Below are 14,215 nucleotides of genomic sequence, written 5' to 3'. Positions count from 1 at the left end.
ACTGCGTGCCTGACAACCATCTGTGTTCTACTTGGGTTCAGAGTGCGTCTTTCATCGGACAATGATGAACCACTAGCTTGATTATACATCTCTTAGATGGCTAATCCACAACTTTGTTGGGGACTTATCGAGACACTAGTTCAGCCGAGGTATGGGAAGATTAGGATTTTTGTGATAGAGGCTAGAATCCAAAGGTGCAGCATTCTTTGATCCGGAAGAATGGATTGCAGGAGCTTCACCCCCAATCATTAAGGAGAATGGATTGCAGGAGCTTCACCCCCAATCAGAATGGATCCACACTAACCCTGGGTTCAGATCTGGAGGAGCATTGGCGGCCTCTCAACTGACGTCAATCAAATTTAGCCTGCCATAGAAGAAATCACTCACAGTTGAAGAAGATAGTAAGACAAGAGTTAATCCAGAAGGATAAAGCATCTCCAAACCTTAACCATCTTCTTATCATTGTAAACTGGTCAGCCTAGTTTAGATCTCTCTATTCTTTTTATCCATTTAAACAAATCCAACAACTCTTCTATCCTCCTGACTAAGCTCTACAAGATAACCGTAGCTTGCTTCAAACTATAATCCTCGTGGGATTGACCCTGACTCGCTCTGATATTACTTAGACGACCCAGTGCACTTGCTGGTTTAGTTGTACAAAGTGTGGGAATTCGTTCACTATGATGTGGATGTGATTCATTGAGGGTGTATGGGGAAGAGTGTATATGGAAAATAGGAAAAGTAGGATAGAGAAGAATGTTGGGTAGATGAAAATTCTATGGGACCCACTGATCCTCAGAGGCTACGAAATTTGAATTTTCTGCCCCCTTGTGAGCATTGAACGCCCAGCCTCTGCTCTCTGGCTGGCGTTCAATGCCAGCTTTCTACTCCAAGTAAGGCGTTGGACGCCCTTTAGTGTCTTCTTTCCTGGCATTCAATGCCAGTTCTCTGCTCCTTGTAGGGCATTAAACACCCAGAATGGTCCCATTCTAGCGTTCAACGCCAGCAAGCTACTCCCTCTTGGGCGTTGGACATCCACACTTCTCCCTGTGTGGTGTTCAACGCCAGCTTCCTTACTCATATGGGGCATTGAATGCCCCTCATGCCACCTTGTCTGGCGTTTAATGCCAGCAAATGGTTTACTCCAGGGTATTCTGTTTCCATCTCTAAATTTTTCTGTCTCTCTTCTGACTACTGCACATGATCACAAACTTTACAAAGGAAATAACTATGAAAATAAATTAACATAACTCGAATAGAAATAACTAAAATAGAAATACTATAATTATGGTTGGGTTGCCTCCCAACAAACGCTTCTTTAACGTCACTAGCTTGACGGTCAGCTCCTTTACGAAGATAGATAGGGGCTCAGAATTTTGCCCTTTACTGTGAACTTCTTCCCTGTGCTTTCATGGATGAGCTACACGTGTTCTAGAGACAGGATCTTGTTCACAATTTGTGGAATCACTGGGTTGTCTGTGAAGACAACTCTCTTGCCAGGTCTCCCTTTGCCACATCAATTATGGCATTGGCAGTGACTAGGAAAGCTCTTCCTATGATGATGGATTCATCCTCATCCTCTCCAGTATCTAAGATTATAAAATTTGCAGGGATGTAAAAGTTCTCAACCTTTACTAAGACATCCTTTACCAGACTATATGCCTTTTTTAGTGATTTGTCTGTCATCTCTAATGAGATCTTGATAGCTGGCACCTCAAAGATTCCCAACCTCTCAATTACAGAGAGAGGCATGAGATTTATGCTTGACCCCAGGTCGCATAAAGCCTTCTCAAAGGTAATTGTCCCTATGGTGCAGGGAATTAGGTAGCGTCGGAGATCTAGCAGCTTCTAAGGTAGTTTCTTTTGAACCAAGGCCTTGAGTTCCTTGGTGAGCACTAGAGGTTCTTCCTCCAATGTCTCTGTGCCAAATAATTTGGCATTCAGCTTCATCAGAATTTCTAAGTACCGAGCAACTTGCTCTTCCCTAGTTTCCTCTTCCTCATCAGTGGAAGAGTATTCTCCAGAGTCTATAATCTATAACCAGGCATTTAAAGGAACTTCTATGTTCTCCTCATGAGTTCTGGTGTCTTTTAATTCTTCCACAAAGGGGTCTTTAGTGGGCATTGGACACCCAGCTACTCCCATTGTGGCGTTTAACGCCACCACTTGCTCCTTCTTAGGCGTTGAATGCCCAGTCTTTACTCCCTGGCTGGTGTTCAACACTAGCACTTTCTCTTCAGATTCGGCCTCAGCTGCTACAATGAGGGCCTTGCATTCTTTTCTTGGGTTTACTTCAGTGTTACTTGGAAGAGTGTTAGAAGGGATCTCAAGGTTCTTTTTACTCAGCTGACCAACCTGTACCTCCAGATTTCTAATGGAGGATCTTGTTTCAATAATGAAACTTTGAGTGCTCTTAGAGAGATCAGAGACTATAGTAGCTAAGTGATGAGCGAATAATTTATACGCTTTTTGGGATTGTTTTTACATAGTTTTTAGTATATTTTTATTACTTTTTATTATATTTTTATTAGTTTTTAAATAAAAATCATATTTCTAGACTTTACTATGAGTTTGTGTGTTTTTCTGTGATTTTAGGTATTTTCTGGCTGAAATTGAGGGACCTGAGCAAAAATCTGATTCAGAGGCTAAAAAAGGACTACAAATGCTGTTGGATTCTAACCTCCCTGCACTCGAAGTAAATTTTCTGGAGCTAAAGAAGCCTAATTGGTGCGCTCTTAATTGCGTTGGAAAGTAGACATTCTGGGCTTTCCAGAAATATATAATAGTCCATACTTTTCCCGAGATTTGATGGCCCAAACTGGCGTTCAAATTCAGCCCAAGGAATTTTGGCGTAAAACGCCCAAACTGGCACCAGAATTGGAGTTAAACGCCCAAACTGGCACCAAAGCTGGCATTTAACTCCAGGAACAGCCTAAGCACGAAAAAGCTTCAATGCTCAGCCCAAGCACACACCAAGTGGGCCCTGAAAGTGGATTTCTGCATCATTTACTTATTTCTGTAAACCCTAGGCCATTAGTTCATTATAAATAGGACCTTTTACTATTGTATTTACACACTTTTTATCATCTCTGGACGTTTAGTCCTTAGACCATTGGTATGGAGGCTGGCCATTCGGCCATGCCTAAATCTCTTTTACTTATGTACTTTCAACGGTGGAGTTTCTACACCCCATAGATTAAGGTGTGGAGCTCTGCTGTTCTTCATGAATTAATGCAATTACTACTGTTTTTCTATTCAATTCACGCCTACTTCTTGTCTAAGATATTCACTCGCACTTCAACCTGATGAATGTGATGATCCGTAACACTCATCATCATTCTTACTTATGAATGCGTGCCTGACAAACACTTCCGTTCTATCTGCAATAGCTTTAGTGCGTATCTCTTGGGTTTCTAATCTAAGATTTGAACCTTCGTGGTATAGGCTAGAATTATTGGCGGCCATTCTTAAGATCCGAAAAGTCTAAACCTTGTCTATGGTATTCCGAGTAGGATCTGGGATGGGATGACTGTGACGAGCTTCAAACTCACGAGTGTTGGGCATAGTGACAGACGCAAAAGGATCAATGGATCCTATTCCAACATGAGTGAGAACCGACAGATGATTAGCCGTGCAGTGACAGCGCATTTGGACCATTTTCATTGAGAGGACGGATGGTAACCATTGACAACGGTGATCCCCCAACATACAACTTGCCATGGAAGGAGGTAACGCATTGTTGGAAGAAGGCAGTAGGAAAACAGAGGTTCAGAAGGAACAAAGCATCTTTATACGCTTATCTGAAATCCCACTAATGAATTACATAAGTGCTTCTATCTTATTTTTTGTTTTAATTATATTTCAATTATCAAAATCCCATAACCATTTGAATCTGCCTGACTGAGATTTACATAAGATGACCATAGCATGCTTTAAGCCGACAATCTCCGTGGGATCGACCCTTACTCACGTAAGGTATTACTTGGACGACCCAGTGCACTTGCTGGTCAGCTGCACGGAGTTGTGTGAAAAGTGTGCGATCACGATTCCGTGTACCAAGTTTTTGGTGCCGTTGCCGGGGATTGTTCGAGTTTGGACAACTGACGGTTCATCTTGTTGCTCAGATTAGGTAATTTTATTTTATTTTTAAGCTTTTTATTTTCGAAAAAAATTTTTCAAAAAAAAAAACAAAAAAAAATTATTCTATGTTCTTCAGAATTTTTAAGAATGAATTCTAGAGTTTCAGATGATGCTTTTATCATCACAGGAGCCTTTTTTGAAAATTTCTATCGACGCACACGCGCACTTGGCGCGCACGCGTGGATCGCAAAAGCAATCGGCGCGCACGCACGCATGACGCGCACGCGTGGAAAGCTGCACGTGACCTCATTAAAGGAAATCGTGCCTGGCGATTTTTAAGGCTCATTAGGCCCAATTTCAAGCTGTTTCTGCAAGGAAAAGACCCAAGGATGCTAGGGGAAAAAGAGGGGATCACTCATTTTACACTAGGACATAATTTTTAGTTAGTTTTTGGTTCTTTTGTTATTCTAGAGGGAGAAACCCTTGTTCCTCTCTAGATCTAGTTTTAATTTGATCTTCCCTTGTTGATTTGTGACTTGGATCTTGTTAATTACTAGTTTTAATTTTTCAATTTGAATTCCTTGTTACAATTTTGCTTATATCTTGTGATAGTTTATGAATTATTGTCAATTGTCATTTTATACCCATTTCATGAATGTTGTGAATCTTAACTTGTTGATGTTACATTGATGATTTCTATGTTTAGCTTTGTTGTTTGGATGATCATATGTTGATAGTTGTTAGTGGGTACTTGTAGATTTTAATTTAATTGCTATTTTGAACATGTCTTTTGTTAATGCTTACCGAGTGTTTGATGAATTGTTTACTTTGATTATGGAGTAGTCTTCTTTACTCTTGGCCTAGGTCAAAGGAATTGGGTAAACTTGAGTCATTGGGTCTAATGGATTTGATGATTTGGGAGCCCTAGGTGGTCAATTTGATACTCATTGATGCCAACCCACTACTAATCTAATTAGTAGGTAGGTTGGGACTTATGGGTTGATGTGATTAAAGCCATTTGACGTACTTCAAGTCTAGGAGTAGATATCACGTACTTAAGACTTTGAGAGTAGACTTAATGATCTTGGTTCCTCATAATTGTCAAGATATAGTTGTTAGACAAGGATGGTGGCCCCAATTCCCAAGCCTAGCCAAGAGTTGCTTTTATTATTCATATTTGAAAATCAATTTCCTCAACCAATTGCTTTAGTTGTAGTTGGATTTCTAACCAATGTTGAAGCACATGTTTTCCCATTCCTTGTGAGACGACCCGAGGTTTGAATACTTCGATTATTTCTATTGGGGTTGAACTTGTGACAACCAGATCCCTCTTCTAAATTTGACCCCCGAGGATTGTTGTTGGTAGAGCTATACTTGCAACGCGACCTTATTGGAGAAAATCTTTACCAATACACCCTTGGGGCGCCTGTCAAGGACCTGACAGAATTTTTTGAAAAAGAAGAAGACATGGCCAAACCTAACAACAATGGTGGAGATGCAAGGAAGATGCTTGGTGACTTTGTTTCACCGTCTTCTGACTTCTGTGGAAGGAGCATCTCAATTCCTGCAATTAGAGCAAACAACTTTGAGCTTAAGCCTCAATTAGTTTCTCTAATGCAGCTGAATTGCAAGTTTCATGGACTTCCATTGGAAGATCCTCATCAGTTTTTAGCTGAATTCTTGCAAATCTATGACACTGTTAAGACCAATGGGGTTAATCCTGAGGTCTATAGACTTATGCTTTTTCCCTTTGCTATAAGAAACAGAGCTAGGACATGGTTGGACTCACAACCTAAAGAAAGCCTGAACTCTTGGGAAAAGCTGGTCAATGCCTTCTTGGCAAAGTTCTTTCCACCTCAAAAATTGAGTAAGCTTAGAGTAGAAGTCCAGACCTTCAGACAGAAGGAAGGGAAATCCCTCTATGAAGCTTGGGAAAGATACAAGCAGTTGATCAGAAGGTGTCCTTCTGACATGCTTTCGGAATGGAGCATCATATGTATATTCTATGATGGTCTGTCTGAACTGTCTGAGATGTCATTGGACAACTCTGCTGGAGGATCTCTTCATCTGAAGAAGACGCCTGAAGAACCCCAGGAACTCATTGAAATGGTTGCAAATAACCAAATCATGTACACTTCTGAAAGAAATCCTGTGAATAATGGAACAACTCAGAAGAAAGGAGTTCTGGAGATTGATACTCTGAATGCCATAATGGCTCAGAATAAAATATTGACTCAGCAAGTCAATATGATTTTTCAGAGTCTGTCTGGAATGCAAGCTGCATCAGGCAGTACTAAGGAGGCTTCTTCTGAAGAAGAAGCCTATGATCCTGAGAATCCTGCAATGGCAGAGGTGAATTACATAGGAGAATCCTATGGAAACACCTACAATCGTTCATGGAGGAATCATCCTAATCTCTCATGGAAGGATCAATAGAAGCCTAATCAAGGCTTCAATAATAATAATGGTGGAAGAAACAGGTTTTGCAATGGAAAACCTTTTCCATCATCTTCTCAGCAACAGACAGAGAACTCTAAGCAGAGCCACTCTGACTTAGCAACTATAATCTCTGATCTATCCTAAACTATGTGAATATTGTATGTAGTTTACTTCTTTCAATACTTAGCCATAGTTTAGATTTCTTTTACATTTGTGCTATGACTTTCAAGTTTGATGACTCGGTCTCAACCGAATTCTAGCTTAGCCAATTTTGATCCCGAGATCGAAAGAACTTTGTTACACACTCGGCAAGCTAGACGGCGGTTGAATTACACGCCTAGTACTTCGGCCTCTCTTAAGGGAAATACCGAATCACTAGACGTTACCGAGAGTGACTTGGAGTCCGTTACTTCCTATTCTTCTGTTGGCGCTACTAATACATCTTTGCATCCTACAGGTGAGCCACACATGGCGGAGCCATGGCGGATCACTTTGCATGAGCAAAGAGCTCCAGATATCATACTTCAACCATTGCAAGCAAGGTATCCTAACCTGATCCGAACTTTGAGTTGAAGAGTAGCTTGATACATCTACTTCCTAAGTATCATGGGTTGCCGGGTCAAGACCCCATCCGACATTTGAAGTATTTTCAAGTTGCTTGTTCTACGGCTCGAAGGCATGGAGCCGATGAGGTAGCTATCATGGTTTTTGCCTTCCCCTTCTCTCTTGAAGCGCAAGCAAAAACATGGTTCTATTCGCTACCAGATGAGATTGTGACTAATTGGAATTTCTTGAGAAGAGAGTTTCTTGATAAATTCTTTCCATCGGAGAAGACCGACTACATCCGGAAAGAGATTTCGGGCATAATGCAAAGAGACCAAGAGAGTTTGTACGAGTATTGGTCTCGGTTCAAGAAGCTATTGGAGTCATGTCCACACCACGGAATGACCACTAACTTGCTCATTAGCTAATTTACCGAAGGTCTTTGTATGGAGGATAGAAGATTGCTCACCGCTTCTAGTGGTGGTTCCCTTTCGAAAAACAAGACGGAGGGAGAAGCTTGGAATTTGATAAAGGATGTTGCCGAATCTACACAACACACAAGAGTGAGAAGTAATCCTCTCAAGGGTGTAGTAGAACCATCCCCTTCCGAATCAAGTCTAACCAAAGCACTTGGGGATATGACCACCATCCTCACACAAATCCAAAGGGATCAAAAGGAATACTACTCCATCAAAGCCGTCCAAGCCCCACCTTCGGTTGCTCAACTTGAAGGCCCTCCTAGAATTTGTGGTTTGGGCTCTAGTACCACACATTACACCGACCAATGCCATCAAATTCAAGAGAAACATGACCTTGTGGTGGCCAATGTGAATTACAACAACCGTCCACCCTACCCTTCTCATGGTCAAAACAATTACCATCAAGGTGGTAATCAACATCAAGGGTGGAGGGATAATGCGCAAGGAAGCAATCAAAACCAAAAAAGGAACAACTTTCCTTCTCATCACAGCAACAACCAATCTTCATCCCAACACCACCACAACAACACCAACTACCAAGCCAACCAAAGCCACTCCAACCAAAACCAAAACAACTACACCAAGTACCAAGCACCACACCATAGACAACAAAACCAAAACCAAACTCCTCCATCTTCCAACAATCAAGTTGAAGAGCTTAGAGCCGCTATGGAAAAACGAGATGAGAGCAACAAGGCTCAACTTGATGCCTTGAGTACCCAATTGGCTAACCTCACCAACTTGCTTTCAAAGATGAACATGTCAAACTGATGAGCGGATAATTTATACGCTTTTTGGCATTGTTTTTAGTATGTTTTTAGTACGATCTAGTTACTTTTAGGGATGTTTTTATTAGTTTTTATGTTAAATTCACATTTTTGTACTTCACTATGAGTTTGTGTGTTTTTCTGTGATTTCAGGTATTTTCTGGCTGAAATTGAGGGACATGAGCAAAAATCAGATTCAGAGGTTGAAGAAGGACTGCTGATGCTGTTAGATTCTGACCTCCCTGCACTCAAAGTGGATTTTCTGGAGCTACAAAACTCCAAATGGCGCGCTCTCAACGGCGTTGGAACGTAGACATCCAGGGCTTTCCAGCAATATATAATAGTTCATACTTTGCCCAAGTTTAAAAGATGCAAAAGGGCGTTGAACGACAGTTCTACGCTACAGTCTGGAGTTAAACGCTAGAAACACATCACAAACCAGAGTTAAACGCCAAAAACACGTTACAACTTGGCGTTCAACTCCAAAAGAGGCCTCTGCACGTGTAAACTTCAAGCTCAGCCCAAGCACACACCTAGTGGGCCCCGGAAGTAGATTTCTGCATCAATTACTTATTTTTGTAAACCCTAGTAACTAGTTTAGTATAAATAGGACTTGTTACTATCGTATTTACATCTTCGGATCATATTGATCACGTTGGGGGGCTGGCCATTCGGCCATGCCTGAACCTTCATCACTTATGTATTTTCAACGGTAGAGTTTCTGCACTCCAAAGATTAAGGTGTGGAGCTCTGCTATTCCTCATGAATTAATACAAAGTACTACTGTTTTTCTATTCAATTCAACTTATTCCGCTTCTAAGATATCCATTCGCACTTCAACATGAATGTGATGATCGTGACAGTCATCATCATTCCCTATGAACACGTGCCTGACAACCACTTCCGTTCTACCTTAGATTGAATGAGTATCTCTTGGATTCCTTAATCAGAATCTGCGTAGTATAAGTTAGAACCCATGGATGGCCATTCCTGAGATCCGAAAAGTCTAAACCTTGTCTGTGGTATTCTGAGTAGGATCTGGGAAGGGATGGTTGTGACGAACTTCAAACTCGCGAGTGCTAGGCGTAGTGACAGACGCAAAAGGAGTGTGAATCCTATTCCAGTATGATCGAGAACCTCCAGAGGATTTGCCGTGCCGTGACAGAGCATTTGGACCTTTTTCACAGAGAGGATGGGATGTAGCCATTGACAACGGTGATGCCCTCTATAAAGCTTGCCATAGAAAGGAGTAGGACTGATTGGATGAAGATAGCAGGAAAGCAGAGGTTCAGAGGAACGAAAGCATCTTTATACGCTTATCTGAAATTCTCACCAATGAATTACATAAGTATCCCTATCCTATTTTATGTTTTATTTACTATTATTATTCGAAAACTCCATAACCATTTAATATCCGCCTGACTGAGATTTACAAGATGACCATAGCTTGCTTCATACCAACAATCTCCGTGGGATCGACCCTTACTCACGTAAGGTTTTATTACTTGGACGACCCAGTGCACTTGTTGGTTAGTTGTATCGAAATTGTGACAAATTCTGAATTAAGATTAGAGCACCAAGTTTTTGGAGCTATTACCAGGGATCACAGTTTCGTGCACCAAGTTTTTGGCGCCGTTGCCGGGGATTGTTTGAGTTTGGACAACTGACGGTTCATCTTGTTACTCAGATTAGGTAATTTTCTTTTTGTTTTATTTTCAAAAAATTTTCAAAAATCCTTCAAAAATTTCTCATCTATTTTCGAAAATTATTCTAAATTTTTAAGAATGAATTCAAGTGTTTCATGAAGCATGTTGAAGCCTGGCTGGCTGTAAAGCCATGTCTAATTCTTTTGGACTGTGGCTTCCAACCATCGGCATAGAGGCAAGTTAATTGGAATATCAGTTGTTGCATGCCTGATTTATATCCTAAAGCTGGCTGGCTATTAAGCCATGCCCAACCCTTGGATTGGAGCTTTAGGCCAACATTGAAAGATTCCTGGGATTCTTATTAAAAATTTTGAATTTCTTATTTTCTTTTTCCTATATGTTTTTCAAAAAAATAAAAATATACAAAAATCTAAAAAAATTAATAAAATCATAAAATCAAGAATATTTTTTGTTTCTTGTTTGAGTCTAGAGTCAATTTTTAAGTTTGGTGTCAATTGCATTTTTTTTCAAAAAAATTTTTGCATTTTTCGAAAACTCATGCATTCATAGTGTTCTTCATGATCTTCAAGTTGTTCTTGGTAAGTCTTCTTGTTTGATCTTCATATTTTCTTGTTTTGTGTCTTTTCTTGTTATTCATATGCACTCTTGAATTCTTAGTGTCTAGAAATTAAAAATCTTTAAGTTTAGTGTCTTGCATGTTTTCTTTTCTTGAGAATTTTTCAAAAATAAGTTCTTGGTGTTCATCTTGACATTCAAAGTGTTCTTGGTGTTCATCTTGACATTCATAGTGTTCTTGCATGCATCACATGTTTTGATCCAAAATTTTCATGCATTGAGTCTTTTTGATGTTTTTCTCTTTCTTCATTGAAAATATCTTTCCCTTTTTCTCTTTCTTCATTGAAAATATCTTTCCCTTTTTGATCCAAAATTTTCATCCAAAATATCTTTCCCTTTTTCTCTCTTAAAATTTCGAAAATTTGGATTGACTTTTTCAAAACTTTTTAAAATTTAGTTGTTTCTTATGAGTCAAATCAAATTTTCAATTTAAAAATCTTATCTTTTTCAAAATCTTTTTCAAAAATCATATCTTTTTCATTTTTCTTATTTATTTTCGAAAATTTTAAAAATATTTTTCAAAAAATCTTTTTCTTAATTTTATATCATATTTTCGAAAATATCATCAACAACTAATGTTTTGATTCAAAAATTTCAAGTTTGTTACTTACTTGTTAAGAAAGATTCAAACTTTAAGTTCTAGAATCATATCTTGTGATTTCTTATGAATCAAGTCATTAATTGTGATTTTAAAAATCAAATCTTTTTCAAAACTAATTTCAATCATATCTTTTCAAAAATATCTTTTTATATTATCTTTTTCAAAATCATATCTTTTTAATCATAACTTTTCATATCATATCTTTTTCAAATATCTTTTCTAACTCTTATCTTCTTATCTTTTAAAAAATTGATTTTCAAAAATTTTTCAACTAACTAATTGACTTTTTGTTTGTTTCTTATCTTTTTCAAAACCACCTAACTACTCTTCCCTCTCTAATTTTCGAAAATACCTCCCTCTTTTTCAAAAATTCTTTTTAGTTAATTAATTGTTTAAATTTTAATTTTAATTTTAATTCTCCTTTAATTTTCGAAAATCATCAACTTCTTTTCAAAAATAAATTTTCAAAATTTTCTCTCCCTCATCTCCTTCTATTTATTTATTCATCTACTAACACTTCTCCTCACCTCATATCTCTGCTCCTATCCTCACCCTTGTGTTTGGATTATCCATTCTTCTTCACTCTTATTCCCTTTCTTCTTCTACTCACACAAAGGAACCTCTCTCTACTGAGGCAAAGAGGATCCCTTTTATTATTTTCTGTTCCCTTCTTTTTCATATGAGTAGGAGCAAGGACAAGAACATTCTTGTTGAAGCAGACCCTGAACCTGAAAGGACTCTGAAGAGGAAACTAAGAGAAGCTAAATTACAACAATCCAGAGACAACCTTACAGAAATTTTTGAAAAGGAAGAGGAGATGGCAGCCGAAAATAATAATAATGCAAGGAAGATACTTGGTGACTTTACTGCACCAAATTCCAATTTACATGGAAGAAGCATCTCCATCCCTACCATTGGAGCAAACAATTTTGAGCTTAAACCTCAATTAGTTTCTCTCATGCAACAAAACTGCAAGTTTCATGGACTTCCATCTGAAGATTCCCTTCAGTTCTTAACTGAATTCTTGCAGATATGTGATACTGTTAAGACTAATGGAGTAGATCCTGAAGTCTACAGGCTCATGCTTTTCCCTTTTGCTGTAAGAGACAGAGCTAGAATATGGTTGGACTCTCAACCCAAGGACAGCCTAAACTCTTGGGATAAGCTGGTCAAGGCTTTCTTAGCCAAGTTCTTTCCTCCTCAAAAGCTTAGTAAGCTTAGAGTGGATATCTAAACCTTCAGACAGAAGGAAGGTGAATCCCTCTATGAAGCTTGGGAGAGATATAAGCAACTGACCAAAAAGTGTCCTTCTGACATGCTTTCAGAATGGACCATTGGTAGCACAAATTGCGAATCACACTTTTCACAACTCGTACCACTAACCAGCAAGTGCACTGGGTCGTCCAAGTAATACCTTACGTGAGTAAGGGTCGAATCCCACAGAGATTGTGAGATTGTCGATCCGGTTGGAATAGGATTTACTATCCTTTTGCGTCTATCACTAACGCCCATCCTTCAGGAGTTTGAAGCTCGTCACAGTCATTCAATCCTTGAATCCTACTCGGAATACCACAGACAAGGTTTAGACTTTCTGGATTCTCATGAATGTCGCCATCAGTTCTAGCTTATACCACGGAGATTCTGATTAAGGAATCTAAGAGACACTCATTCAATCGGATATAGAACGGAGGTGGTTGTCAGGCACACGTTCATGGGTTGAGGAAGGTGATGAATGTCACAGATCATCACCTTCATCACAGTTAAGCGCGAATGAACATCTTAGATAGGAACAAGCGTAATTGAATGGAAAACAGGAATACTTGCATTAATTCATCGAGACACAGCAGAGCTCCTCACCCCCAACAATGGGGTTTAGAGACTCATGCCGTCAGAGAATACAAAGTTTAGATCTGAAATGTCATGAGATACAAAATAAGTCTCTAAAAGTTGTTTAAATACTAAACTAGTAGCCTAGGATTACAAAATATGAGTGGACTATGATGGATGATGCAAATATCCACTTCTGGGGCCTACTTGGTGTGCCGGGGCCCACTTGGTGTGTGCTGGGGCTGAGATTTCGTGCAGAGGCCATTTGTGGAGTTGAACGCCAGTTTTTATTGCCCTTGCCTTTTGGTTTTAAGGGTTATTGGCTTTTTCTGCTCTTGCCTTTTGGTTTTAAGAGCTTTGGCTTTTTCTGCTTGCTTTCTCTTCTTTTTTTTTTTTCTTCTCTTTTTTTTTTTTCTGCAAGCTTTGTTCTTTGCTGCTTTTTCTTGCTTTAAGAATCATTTTTATGATTTTTCAGATTCTCAATAACATGTCTCATGTTCATCATTCTTTCAAGAGCCAACATATTTAACAGTCTTAAACAACAAATTCAAAAGATATATGCACTGTTCAAGCATTCATTCAGAAGACAGAAACCTGGATATATTCTATGATGGTGACGTTAAGAATTTTGCCAGTAATGAATGTCATAAAAACAGTCGCGTTGTAGATATAGTCTCTAAACCGACAAAAATTCCTTCGTACAAACGTTTTGGTTGTCACAAGTAACAAACCCCTTTGAAATTGATAACCAAGTATTCAAACCTCGAGTCGTTTTCTCAAGGAATTGCAGGGAAGTATGTTCTTATTATTGGTTATGAGTTTGTAAATTGGGGTTTAGGAAGTAAGGTGGGAATATGTTATATGACAAATAAAATAAAATAATAATAATAAAATAAAATCCCTTGACAAGGTATAAGAACGGAGGTCCTATCCTTATCAATTGTGATGAAATTTGGATTTTAATCTCACTTTTTTAACCTCTAACTATGAAGGTAGATCAAGTGGATTAATCAGCTTAATCCTCAGGTCCTAGTCAATTCCGATGGAAAGACTAGAGTTATTGGAGCAACTCCCAATTTCAACAACTCCTTTATTTGACAGCTCAAGCGTTACCAATTACTTAACCAAAGCCAAAAAGAAGAAAATATCTAAATTAAATAGCATCAATATAAATAAAGCAAAGCAAAATTAAATCTG

This window comes from Arachis ipaensis, chromosome B09, assembly GCF_000816755.2.
Source record: "Arachis ipaensis cultivar K30076 chromosome B09, Araip1.1, whole genome shotgun sequence".
NCBI lineage: Eukaryota > Viridiplantae > Streptophyta > Magnoliopsida > Fabales > Fabaceae > Arachis > Arachis ipaensis.
This window is presented reverse-complemented; position numbering follows the sequence as displayed.